Genomic DNA, 10,000 nt, shown 5'->3' on the forward strand with positions numbered 1-10,000 from the left:
ATGAAGATGAAGACTAAGACGAAAGAGAATACAATGACAATGAAGAAGAAGGAGAAGACAAAGAAGAAGAAGATGAAGAAGAAGATGAAGAATTAGAAGAAGAACAAGAAGAAAAAGAAGAAGAAGAAGAAGGAGGAGGAGGAGGAGGAGGAGGAAAAGAAGAGGAGGAAGAAGAAGAAGATGACGAAGAAGATGAAGAAGAAAACGAAGACGAATAAGAGTAGATGAAGACAAATACAAAGTAGAAGAAGAAAAAGCAGTAGAATAAGATGAAGAAGAAAACTAAAAAGCAGAAGAAAGAAGAAGAAGAAGAAGATGATGATGATAGAGGAGGAGGAGAAGAAGAAGAAAAAGATGATGTAATAGAAGAAGAAGAAGAATATGAACACGAAAACGAAGACAAAGATGAAAAAGATTAAGACAAAAAAGATGAAGAATAAGACAAAGACGAAGATGAAGACAAAGACAAAGAGGAGGCGTAGAAGAAGAAGCAGATGTAGAAGAGGAAGACGAAGACGACGAGAAGGAGGAGGAGGAGAAGAAGAAGAAGAAGAAGATAAAGAAGAAAAAGAAGAAGAAGAAGAATGAGGAGGAGAAGAAGAAGAAGAAGAAGAAGAAGATGAAGAAGAAGAAAAAGAAGAAGAAGAAGGAGAAGAAGAAGAAGGAAAAGAAGAAGAGGAGAAGAAGAAGACGAAGATGAAGAAGAAGAAGAAAAAGAGGAAGAAGAAGAAGAAGCCAAAGAAGAAGACAAAGAAGAAGAAGACAAAGAAGAAGTAGATGAATACAAAGGCGAAGAAGAATACAAAGACAAATAAGAAGAGGATGAAGTCTAAATGAAGATGAAGACTAAGACGAAAGAGAATACAATGACAATGAAGAAGAAGGAGAAGACAAAGAAGAAGAAGATGAAGAAGAAGATGAAGAAGAAGATGAAGAATTAGAAGAAGAACAAGAAGAAAAAGAAGAAGAAGAAGAAGGAGGAGGAGGAGGAGGAGGAGGAAAAGAAGAGGAGGAAGAAGAAGAAGATGACGAAGAAGATGAAGAAAACGAAGACGAATAAGAGTAGATGAAGACAAATACAAAGTAGAAGAAGAAAAAGCAGTAGAATAAGATGAAGAAGAAAACTAAAAAGCAGAAGAAAGAAGAAGAAGAAGAAGATGATGATGATAGAGGAGGAGGAGAAGAAGAAGAAAAAGATGATGTAATAGAAGAAGAAGAAGAATATGAACACGAAAACGAAGACAAAGATGAAAAAGATTAAGACAAAAAAGATGAAGAATAAGACAAAGACGAAGATGAAGACGAAGACAAAGAGGAGGCGTAGAAGAAGAAGCAGATGTAGAAGAGGAAGACGAAGACGACGAGAAGGAGGAGGAGGAGAAGAAGAAGAAGAAGAAGATAAAGAAGAAAAAGAAGAAGAAGAAGAATGAGGAGGAGAAGAAGAAGAAAAAGAAGGAGAAGAAGAAGACGAAGAAGAAGATGAAGAAAAAGAAGAAAAAGAGGAAGAATAAGAAGAAGATGAAGAAGAAGAAAAAGAAGAAGAAGAAGAAAAAGAAGAAGAGGAGAAGAAGAAGACGAAGAAGAAGAAGAAGAAGAAGAAGAGGAAGAAGAAGAAGACAAAGAAGAAGTAGATGAATACAAAGGCGAAGAAGAATACAAAGACAAATAAGAAGAAGAGGATAAAGTCTAAATGAAGATGAAGACTAAGACGAAAGAGAATACGATGACAATGAAGTAGAAGGAGAAGACAAAGAAGAAGAAGATGAAGAAGAAGATGAAGAATTAGAAGAAGAAGAAGGTGGAGAAGAAGAGGAAGAAGAAGAAGAAGAAGGAGGAGGAGGAGAAGAAGAGGAGGAAGAAGAAGAAGAAGAAGAAGAAGACGACGAAGAAGAAGAAGAAAAGAAGAAGAAAAAAACATTAGAATAAGATGAATTAAGTCACTAAGAAGAAGGAGGATGAGAACAAGAAGAAGGTTAAGAAGAAGGAAAAGAAGAAGAAGGAGAAGAAGAAGAAGAAGAAGAAGAAGAAGAAGAAGAAGGAGAAGAAGAAGACGAAGAATAAGATGAAGAAGAAAAAGAAGAAGAAGAAGGAGAAGAAGAAGAAGAAGAAGAAAAAGAAGAAGAGGAGATGAAGAAGACAAAGAAGAAGTAGATGAATACAAAGGCGAAGAAGAATACGAAGACAAATAAGAAGAAGAGGATGAAGTCTAAATGAAGATGAAGACTAAGACGAAAGAGAATACGATGACAATGAAGAAGAAGGAGAAGACAAAGATGACGAAGATGAAGAAGATGATGAAGAATTAGAAGAAGAAGAAGAAGAAGAAGAAGAAGAAGGTGGAGAAGAAGAGGAAGAAGAAGAAGGAGGAGGAGGAAAAGAAGAGGAGGAAGAAGAAGAAGATGAAGAAGATGAAGAAGATGAAGAAGAAAACGAAGACGAATAAGAAGTAGATGAAGACAAATACAAAGTAGAAGAAGAAAAAGCAGTAGAATAAGATGAAGAAGAAAACTAAAAAGCAGAAGAAAGAAGAAGAAGAAGATGATGATGATAGAGGAGGAGGAGAAGAAGAAGAAAAAGATGATGTAATAGAAGAAGAACAACAATATGAAGACGAAAACGAAGACAAAGATGAAAAAGATTAAGACAAAAAAGATGAAGTATAAGACAAACACGAAGACGAAGACGAAGACAAAGAGGAAGGCGAAGAAGAAGAAGCAGACGTAGAAGAGGAAGACGAAGACGACGAGAAGGAGGAGGAGGAGGAGAAGAAGAAGAAGATGAAGAAGAAAAAGAAGAAGAAGGAGGAGAAGAAGAAGAAAAAGAAGAAGGAGGAGAAGAAGACGAAGATGAAGATGAAGGAGAAGAAGACGAAGATGAAGATGAAGAAGAAGAAGAGGAAGAAGACAAAAAAGAAGAAGACAAAGAAGAAGTAGATGAATACAAAGGCGAAGAAGAAGATGAAGACAAATAAGAAGAAGAGGATGACGTCTAAATGAAGATGAAGACTAAGACGAAAGAGAATACGATGACAATGAAGAAGAAGGAGAAGACAAAGAAGAAGAAGATGAAGAATTAGAAGAAGAAGAAGGTGAAGATGAAGAAGAAGGAGGAGGAGGAGAACAACAGGAGGAAGAATAAGAAGAAGAAGGAGAAGAAGAATAAGAAGATGATGAAGAAGAAGAAGATGAAGAGGAATCAGAAGTAGATGAAGACAAATACAAAGTAGAAGAAGAAAAAGCAGTAGAATAAGATGAAGAAGAAGACTAAGAAGAAGAAGAAAGAAGAAGAAGAAGATGATGATGATAGAGGAGGAGGAGGAGGAGAAGAAGAAAAAGATGATGTAATAGAAGAAGAAGAAGAACATGAAGACGAAAACAAAGACAAAGATGAAGAAGATTTACACAAAAAAGATGAAGAATAAGGCAAAGATGAAGATGTCGACAAAGAGGAAGACGAAGAAGAAGAAACAGATGTAGAAGAGGAAGATGAAGACCACGATATGAAGACAAAGAAGAAGAAAAAGACGAAGAAGAAGTAGAAGAAAAAAAAGAAGATGATGAAGAAGAAGAAGAAGAAGAAGATGAAGAAGAAAATGACGAGGATGAGGAAGATGAAAAAGATGAAGAAAAAGAACATGAAGAAGTTGAAGTAGAAACAGAAGAAAAAGAAGGAAAAGGAGACAAAGGCAAAGTAGAAGAAGTTGAAGACGAAGATGAAGAGGATGAGGAAGATGAAGAAGAAGAAGAAGAAAAGAAGAAGAAAAAAACATTAGAATAAGATGAATTAAGTGACTAAGAAGAAGGAGGAGGAGAAGAAGAAGGTGAAGAAGAAGAAGAAAAAGAAGGAGAAGGAGAAGAAGAAGGAGAAGAAGAAGACAAAGACAAATTAGAAGAAGTTGAAGATGAAGACGATGAGATGAAGACAAAGAAGAAGAAGAAGAGAAGAAGAAGAAGAAAAAGAAGGAGAAGAAGACGAAGAAGAAGACAAAGAAGAAAAAGAAGAAGAAGACGAAGAAGAAGAAGAAGAAGAAGAAGAAGAAGTAGAAGAGAAGAAGAAGAAGAAGAAGAAGAAGAAGAAGAAGGAGAAGAAGAAGAAGAAGAAGAAGAAGAAGATGAAGAAGAATATGAAGATGAAAACGAAGACAAAGATAAAGAACATTAAGACAAAAAAGATGAAAGATAAGACAAAGACGAAGACAAAGAGGAAGTCGAAGAAGAAGAAGCAGATGTAGAAGAGGAAGACGAAGACGACGAGAAGGAGGAGGAGAAGACGAAGAAGATGAAGAAGAAGAAGAAGAAGAAGAAGAAGAAGAAGAAGAAGAAGATGCAGAAGAAGAAGATGAAGAAGAAGAAGAGGAAGAAGAAGAAGAAGAAGAAGAAGATGAAGAAGAAGAAAAAGAAGAAGAAGAAGAAGGAGAAAAAGAAGAAGAAGAAGAAGGAAAAGAAGAAGAGGAGAAGAAGAAGACGAAGATGAAGAAGAAGAAGAAGAAGAAGAAGAAAAAGAGGAAGAAGAAGAAGAAGCCAAAGAAGAAGACAAAGAAGAAGAAGACAAAGAAGAAGTAGATGAATACAAAGGCGAAGAAGAATACAAAGACAAATAAGAAGAGGATGAAGTCTAAATGAAGATGAAGACTAAGACGAAAGAGAATACAATGACAATGAAGAAGAAGGAGAAGACAAAGAAGAAGAAGATGAAGAAGAAGATGAAGAATTAGAAGAAGAACAAGAAGAAAAAGAAGAAGTAGAAGAAGAAGAAGGAGGAGGAGGAGGAGGAAAAGAAGAGGAGGAAGAAGAAGAAGATGACGAAGAAGATGAAGAAGAAAACGAAGACGAATAAGAGTAGATGAAGACAAATACCAAGTAGAAATAGAAAAAGCAGTAGAATAAGATGAAGAAGAAAACTAAAAAGCAGAAGAAAGAAGAAGAAGAAGATGATGATGATAGAGGAGGAGGAGAAGAAGAAGAAAAAGATGATGTAATAGAAGAAGAAGAAGAATATGAAGACGAAAACGAAGACAAAGATGAAAAAGATTAAGACAAAAAAGATGAAGAATAAGACAAAGACGAAGATGAAGACGAAGACAAAGAGGAGGCGTAGAAGAAGAAGCAGATGTAGAAGAGGAAGACGAAGACGACGAGAAGGAGGAGGAGGAGAAGAAGAAGAAGAAGAAGATAAATAAGAAAAAGAAGAAGAAGAAGAATGAGGAGGAGAAGAAGAAGAAAAAGAAGAAGGAGAAGAAGACGAAGAAGAAGATGAAGAAAAAGAAGAAAAAGAGGAAGAATAAGAAGAAGATGAAGAAGAAGAAAAAGAAGAAGAAGAAGAAGAAGAAGAAAAAGAAGAAGAGGAGAAGAAGAAGACGAAGATGAAGAAGAAGAAGAAGAAGAGGAAGAAGAAGAAGACAAAGAAGAAGTAGATGAATACAAAGGCGAAGAAGAATACAAAGACAAATATGAAGAAGAGGATAAAGTCTAAATGAAGATGAAGACTAAGACGAAAGAGAATACGATGACAATGAAGTAGAAGGAGAAGACAAAGAAGAAGAAGATGAAGAAGAAGATGAAGAATTAGAAGAAGAAGAAGAAGGTGGAGAAGAAGAGGAAGAAGAAGAAGAAGAAGGAGGAGGAGGAGAAGAAAAGGAGGAAGAAGAAGAAGAAGAAGAAGATGATGAAGAAGAAGAAGAAGAAAAGAAGAAGAAAAAAACATTAGAATAAGATGAATTAAGTCACTAAGAAGAAGGAGGATGAGAACAAGAAGAAGGTGAAGAAGAAGGAAAATAAGAAGAAGGAGAAGAAGAAGAAGAAGAAGAAGAAGAAGGAGAAGAAGAAGACGAAGAATAAGATGAAGAAAAAGAAGAAGTAGAGGAAGAAGAAGAAGAAGATGAAGAAGAAGAAAAAGAAGAGGAAGAAGGAGAAGAAGAAGAAGAAGAAGAAAAAGAAGAAGAGGAGAAGAAGAAGACGAAGATGAAGAAGACAAAGAAGAAGTAGATGAATACAAAGGCGAAGAAGAATACGAAGACAAATAAGAAGAAGAGGATGAAGTCTAAATGAGATGAAGACTAAGACGAAAGAGAATACGATGACAATGAAGAAGAAGGAGAAGACAAAGAAGACAAAGATGAAGAGAAGAAGAAGAAGAAAAAGAAGGAGAAGAAGAAGACGAAGAAGACGAAGAAGAAGAAGAAGAAGAAGAAGAAGGAGAAGAAGAAGAAGAAGAAGATGAAGATGAAGAAGAAGCAGTAGAATAAGGAGATTAAGAGGAATTAGACGCAGAAAAAGAAAGATGAAGAAGAAAACGAGAAAGAAGAAGAAGAAGAAGAAGAAGAAAAAGATGATGTAATAGAAGAAGAATATGAAGAAGTAAACGAAGTCAAAGATGAAGAACATTAAGACAAAAAAGATGAAGAAGAAGACGAAGACAAAGAGAAAGTCGAAGAAGAAGAAGCAGATGTAGAAGAGGAAGACGAAGACGACGAGAAGGAGGAGGAGAAGAAGAAGAAGATGAAGAAGAAGAAGAAGAAGAAGAAGAAGAAGATGAAGAAGAAGGAGAAGAGGAAGAAGAAGAAGAAGAAGAAGAAGATGAAGAAAAAGAAGAAGAAGAGGAAGAAGAAGAAGAAGAAGACAAAGAAGAAGAAGACAAAGAAGAAGAAGACAAAGAAGAAGTAGATGAATACAAAGGCGAAGAAGAATACGAAGACAAATAAGAAGAAGAGGATGAAGTCTAAATGAAGATGAAGACTAAGACGAAAGAGAATACGATGACAATGAAGAAGAAGGAGAAGACAAAGAAGACGAAGATGAAGAAGATGATGAAGAATTAGAAGAAGAAGAAGAAGAAGAAGAAGAAGAAGAAGAAGAAGAAGAAGAAGGTGGAGAAGAAGAGGAAGAAGAAGAAGGAGGAGGAGGAAAAGAAGAGGAGGAAGAAGAAGAAGAAGAAGAAGAAGAAGAAGAAGAAGAAGAAGATGAAGAAGAAAACGAAGACGAATAAGAAGTAGATGAAGACAAATACAAAGTAGAAGAAGAAAAAACAGTAGAATAAGATGAAGAAGAAAACTAAAAAGCAGAAGAAAGAAGAAGAGGAAGATGATGATGATAGAGGAGGAGGAGAAGAAGAAGAAAAAGATGATGTAATAGAAGAAGAACAACAATATGAAGACGAAAACGAAGACAAAGATGAAAAAGATTAAGACAAAAAAGATGAAGTATAAGACAAACACGAAGACGAAGACGAAGACAAAGAGGAAGGCGAAGAAGAAGAAGCAGACGTAGAAGAGGAAGACGAAGACGACGAGAAGGAGGAGGAGGAGGAGAAGAAGAAGAAGAAGATGAAGAAGAAAAAGAAGAAGAAGGAGGAGAAGAAGAAGAAAAAGAAGAAGGAGGAGAAGAAGACGAAGATGAAGATGAAGAAGAAGAAGAGGAGGAAGAAGAAGAAGACAAAGAGGAAGAAGACAAAAAAGAAGAAGACAAAGAAGAAGTAGATGAATACAAAGGCGAAGAAGAAGATGAAGACAAATAAGAAGAAGAGGATGACGTCTAAATGAAGATGAAGACTAAGACGAAAGAGAATACGATGACAATGAAGATGAAGAATTAGAAGAAGAAGAAGGTGAAGATGAAGAAGAAGGGGGAGGAGGAGAACAACAGGAGGAAGAATAAGAAGAAGAAGGAGAAGAAGAATAAGAAGAAGATGATGAAGAAGAAGAAGATGAAGAGGAATCAGAAGTAGATGAAGACAAATACAAAGTAGAAGAAGAAAAAGCAGTAGAATAAGATGAAGAAGAAGACTAAGAAGAAGAAGAAAGAAGAAGAAGAAGATGATGATGATAGAGGAGGAGGAGGAGGAGAAGAAGAAAAAGATGATGTAATAGAAGAAGAAGAAGAACATGAAGACGAAAACAAAGACAAAGATGAAGAAGATTTACACAAAAAAGATGAAGAATAAGGCAAAGATGAAGATGTCGACAAAGAGGAAGACGAAGAAGAAGAAACAGATGTAGAAGAGGAAGATGAAGACCACGATATGAAGACAAAGAAGAAGAAAAAGACGAAGAAGAAGTAGAAGAAAAAAAAGAAGATAATGAAGAAGAAGAAGAAGAAGAAGATGAAGAAGAATATGAAGATGAAAACGAAGACAAAGATAAAGAACATTAAGACAAAAAAGATGAAAGATAAGACAAAGACGAAGACGAAGACAAAGAGGAAGTCGAAGAAGAAGAAGCAGATGTAGAAGAGGAAGACGAAGACGACGAGAAGGAGGAGGAGAAGACGAAGAAGATGAAGAAGAAGAAGAAGAAGATGCAGAAGAAGAAAAAGATGAAGAAGAAGAAGAGGAAGAAGAAGAAGAAGAAGAAGAAGAAGAAGATGAAGAAGAAGAAAAAGAAGAAGAAGAAGAAGGAGAAGAAGAAGAAGAAGGAAAAGAAGAAGAGGAGAAGAAGAAGACGAAGATGAAGAAGAAGAAGAAGAAGAAGAAAAAAAAGAGGAAGAAGAAGCCAAAGAAGAAGACAAAGAAGAAGAAGACAAAGAAGAAGTAGATGAATACAAAGGCAAAGAAGAATACAAAGACAAATAAGAAGAGGATGAAGTCTAAATGAAGATGAAGACTAAGACGAAAGAGAATACAATGACAATGAAGAAGAAGGAGAAGACAAAGAAGAAGAAGATGAAGAAGAAGATGAAGAATTAGAAGAAGAACAAGAAGAAAAAGAAGAAGAAGAAGAAGGAGGAGGAGGAGGAGGAGGAAAAGAAGAGGAGGAAGAAGAAGAAGATGACGAAGAAGATGAAGAAGAAAACGAAGACGAATAAGAGTAGATGAAGACAAATACAAAGTAGAAGAAGAAAAAGCAGTAGAATAAGATGAAGAAGAAAACTAAAAAGCAGAAGAAAAAAGAAGAAGAAGATGATGATGATAGAGGAGGAGGAGAAGAAGAAGAAAAAGATGATGTAATAGAAGAAGAAGAAGAATATGAACACGAAAACGAAGACAAAGATGAAAAAGATTAAGACAAAAAAGATGAAGAATAAGACAAAGACGAAGATGAAGACGAAGACGAAGACAAAGAGGAGGCGTAGAAGAAGAAGCAGATGTAGAAGAGGAAGACGAAGACGACGAGAAGGAGGAGGAGGAGAAGAAGAAGAAGAAGAAGATAAAGAAGAAAAAGAAGAAGAAGAAGAATGAGGAGGAGAAGAAGAAGAAAAAGAAGAAGGAGAAGAAGAAGACGAAGAAGAAGATGAAGAAAAAGAAGAAAAAGAGGAAGAATAAGATGAAGAAGAAGAAAAAGAAGAAGAAGAAGAAGAAAAAGAAGAAGAGGAGAAGAAGAAGACGAAGAAGAAGAAGAAGAAGAAGAAGAAGAAGTAGACAAAGAAGAAGTAGATGAATACAAAGGCGAAGAAGAATACAAAGACAAATAAGAAGAAGAGGATAAAGTCTAAATGAAGATGAAGACTAAGACGAAAGAGAATACGATGACAATGAAGTAGAAGGAGAAGACAAAGAAGAAGAAGATGAAGAAGAAGATGAAGAATTAGAAGAAGAAGAAGGTGGAGAAGAAGAGGAAGAAGAAGAAGAAGAAGGAGGAGGAGGAGAAGAAGAGGAGGAAGAAGAAGAAGAAGAAGAAGAAGACGACGAAGAAGAAGAAGAAGAAAAGAAGAAGAAAAAAACATTAGAATAAGATGAATTAAGTCACTAAGAAGAAGGAGGATGAGAACAAGAAGAAGGTTAAGAAGAAGGAAAAGAAGAAGAAGGAGAAGAAGAAGAAGAAGAAGAAGAAGAAGAAGAAGAAGGAGAAGAAGAAGACGAAGAATAAGATGAAGAAGAAAAAGAAGAAGAAGAAGGAGAAGAAGAAGAAGAAGAAGAAGAAAAAGAAGAAGAGGAGAAGAAGAAGACGAAGATGAAGAAGACAAAGAAGAAGTAGATGAATACAAAGGCGAAGAAGAATACGAAGACAAATAAGAAGAAGAGGATGAAGTCGAAATGAAGATGAAGACTAAGACGAAAGAGAATACGA

Source organism: Narcine bancroftii, chromosome 12, assembly GCF_036971445.1.
Source record: "Narcine bancroftii isolate sNarBan1 chromosome 12, sNarBan1.hap1, whole genome shotgun sequence".
Lineage (NCBI taxonomy): Eukaryota > Metazoa > Chordata > Chondrichthyes > Torpediniformes > Narcinidae > Narcine > Narcine bancroftii.